This window comes from Triticum dicoccoides, chromosome 5B (assembly GCF_002162155.2).
Source record: "Triticum dicoccoides isolate Atlit2015 ecotype Zavitan chromosome 5B, WEW_v2.0, whole genome shotgun sequence".
Classification (NCBI taxonomy): Eukaryota; Viridiplantae; Streptophyta; class Magnoliopsida; order Poales; family Poaceae; genus Triticum; species Triticum dicoccoides.
Window position 1 is genome coordinate 1,214,965 of NC_041389.1, and position 3,875 is coordinate 1,218,839.

Consider the following 3,875-nt stretch of genomic DNA (forward strand, 5'->3'; position numbering starts at 1 on the left):
ACGACCGACACGTAAACGCACACCGGGGTTCGTTAATCGTGGAAATCACTCAGGGACCCCAAAACTATGAGCAATAGTCCACGAAACGGACCAATAATCGGCCAAAACTGTGAGTGTTGATGACCGACACGTAAATGCACACCGGGGTTCGTTAATCGTGGAAATCACTCAGGGACCCAAAATAGTGAATAATAGTCCACGAAACGGGCCATAATCGGCCAAAACTGTGAGTGTTGATGACCGACACGTAAATGCACCCCGGAGTTCATTAATCGTGGAAATCACTACGACGCCCCAAAATTGTGAGTAATAGTCCATGAAACGGGCTAGAATTGGCCAAAACTATGAGTGTTGAGCACCGACACATAAACGCACCCCGGGGTTCGTTAGTCGTGAAAATTACTCCGGGACCCCAAAACAGTGAGTAATACTCAATGAAACGGGCCAGAATCGGCCAAAACTATGAGTGTTGATGACCGACACGTGAACGCACCCCGGAGTTCGTTAATTGGGGAAATCACTCCAGGACCCCAAAATAGCGAGTAATAGTCCATGAAACGGGACAGAATCAGCCAAAACTATGAGTGTTGATGACCGACTCGTAAACGCACCCCGGGGTTCATTAATCGTGAAATCACTCCGAGAGCCCGAAACTGTGAGTAACAGTCCACGAAACGGGACCGACAAGTAAACGCACCTTGGGGTTCAAGAACCATGGAAATAGCTTTGGGACCCCAAAACTGTGAGTGTTGATGACCGACACGTAAACGCACCGCGGAGTTCGTTAATTGTGGAAATCACTACGGGACCCCAAAACTATGAGTAATAGTCCATGAAACGGGCCAGAATCGGCCAAAACTGTGAGTGTTGGTGACCGACAGGTAATCGCACCGTGTGGTTCGACAACCACGGAAATCGCTTTGGAACCCCAAAATGGTGAGTAATAGTCCACCAAACAGGCCAGAATCGGCGAAAATGTGGAAATAGTCCACTAACACGTAAACGCACCTTGGGGTTCGTTAATCGTGGAAATCATTTTGGGACCCCAAAACGGTGAGTAATAGTCCACAAAACGAGCCATAATCGGCGAAAATAGTGAGTGTTGTTGATCAACACGTAAACGCACCCCGGGGTTTGTTAATCGTGGAAATCACTCTAGGGCCCGAAAACAGTGAGTAATACCCCATGAAACGGGCCAGAATCAGCCAAAACTGTGAGTGTTGATGACAGACACGTAAACGCGCCCCAGGGTTCGTTAATCGTGGAAATCATTCCGGGACCGCAAAACAGTGAGCAATTGTCCATGAAACGGGCCAAACTCGGCCAAAACTATGAGTGTTGATGACCGACACATAAATGCACCCTGGGGTTATTTAATCGTGGAAATCACTCCGGGACCCCAAAAATTGAGTAATAGTCCATGAAACGGGCAAGATCAGCCAAAACTATGAGTGTTGATGACCGACACGTAAACGCACCCCGGGTTTGTTAATCGTGGAATCAGTCCGGGACCCCAAAACAGTGAGTAATAGTCCATGAAATGGGCCATAATTGGCCAAAATTGTGAGTGTTGATGACCGACATGTAAATGCACATCGGGGTTCGTTAATCCTGGAAATAACTCAGGGACCCAAAAACAGTGAGTAATAGTCCAGGAAACAGACAGAAATCGGTCAGAACTGTGAGTGTTGATGACCGACACGTAAACGCACCCTGGGGTTCATTAATTGTGGAAATCACTCCAGGACCGCAAAACAGTGAGTAATAGTCCATGAAACAGGCCAGAATCGGCCAAAACTATGAGTATTGATGACGGACACGTAAACGCTCCCCGGGGTTCGTTAATCATGGAAATCACTCCCGGACCCGAAAACAGTGAGTAATACTCCATGAAACGGGCCAGAATCGGCAAAAACTATGAGTGTTGATGACCGACACGTAAACACACCTCGGGGTTCATTAATTGTGGAAATCACTCCGGGATCCCAAAATAGTGAGAAATAGTCCACGAAACGGGCCATAATCGGCCAAAGCTGTGAGTGTTGATGACTGACACGTAAACGCACCCCGGGGTTCCTATTTGGGGAAATCACTCTGGGACCCCGAAATAGTGAGTAATAGTCCACGAAACGGGCCATAATCGGCCAAAACTGTGAGTGTTGATGGCCGACAGGTAAACGCACCCCGGGGTTCGTTAATCGTGGAAATCATTCCGGAACCCCAAAACAGTGAGTAATAGTCCACGAAACGGGCTAAAATCGGCCAAAACTATGAGTGTTGAAGAACGACGTAAAGCACCCCGGGTTTGTTAATCATGGAATCACTCCGGGACCCCAAAACAGTGAGTAATAGTCCATGAAACGGGAGAGAATCGGCCAAAACTGTAAGTGTTGACTACCGACACGTAAATGCACACTTGGGTTATTTAATCGTGGAAATCACTCCGGAACCCCAAAAAAGTGAGTAATAGTCCACGAAACGGGCCAGAATCGGCCAAAACTATGAGTGTTGATGAGCGACACGTAAACGCACCCCGGGTTTCTTAATCGTGGAATTCCTTCGGGACCCCAAACAGTTAGTGTTGACGACCGACAAAACTGTGAGTGTTGATGACAGACACGTAAACGCACCCCAGGGTTCGTTAATCGTGGAAATCATTCCGGGACCGCAAAACAGTGAGCAATTGTCCATGAAACGGGCCAAACTCGGCCAAAACTATGAGTGTTGATGACCGACACATAAATGCACCCTGGGGTTCTTTAATCGTGGAAATCACTCCGGGACCCCAAAAATTGAGTAATAGTCCATGAAACGGGCAAGATCAGCCAAAACTATGAGTGTTGATGACCGACACGTAAACGCACCCCGGGTTTGTTAATCGTGGAATCAGTCCGGGACCCCAAAACAGTGAGTAATAGTCTATGATATGGGCCATAATTGGCCAAAATTGTGAGTGTTGATGACCGACATGTAAATGCACATCGGGGTTCGTTAATCCTGGAAGTCACTCAGGGACCCCAAAACAGTGAGTAATAGTCCAGGAAACGGACAGAAATCGGTCAGAACTGTGAGTGTTGATGACCGACACGTAAACGCACCCTGGGGTTCATTAATTGTGGAAATCACTGCAGGACCGCAAAACAGTGAGTAATAGTCGACGAAACAGGCCAGAATCGGCCAAAACTATGAGTATTGATGACGGACACGTAAACACTCCCCGGGGTTCGTTAATCATGGAAATCACTCCCGGACCCGAAAACAGTGAGTAATACTCCACGAAACGGGCCAGAATCGGCAAAAACTATGAGTGTTGATGACCGACACGTAAACACACCTCGGGGTTCATTAATTGTGGAAATCACTCCGGGACCCCAAAATAGTGAGAAATAGTCCACGAAACGGGCCATAATCGGCCAAAACTGTGAGTGTTGATGACTGACATGTAAACGCATCCCGGGGTTCCTTATTTGGGGAAATCACTCTGGGACCCCGAAATAGTGAGTAATAGTCCACGAAACGGGCCATAATCGGCCAAAACTGTGAGTGTTGATGGCCGACAGGTAAACGCACCCCGGGGTTCGTTAATCGTGGAAATCATTCCGGAACCCCAAAACAGTGAGTAATAGTCCACGAAACGGGCTAAAATCGGCCAAAACTATGAGTGTTGAAAAACGACGTAAACGCACCCCGGGTTTGTTAATCATGGAATCACTCCGGGACCCCAAAACAGTGAGTAATAGTCCATGAAACGGGAGAGAATCGGCCAAAACTGTAAGTGTTGACTACCGACACGTAAATGCACACTTGGGTTATTTAATCGTGGAAATCACTCTGGAACCCCAAAAAAGTGAGTAATAGTCCACGAAACGGGCCAG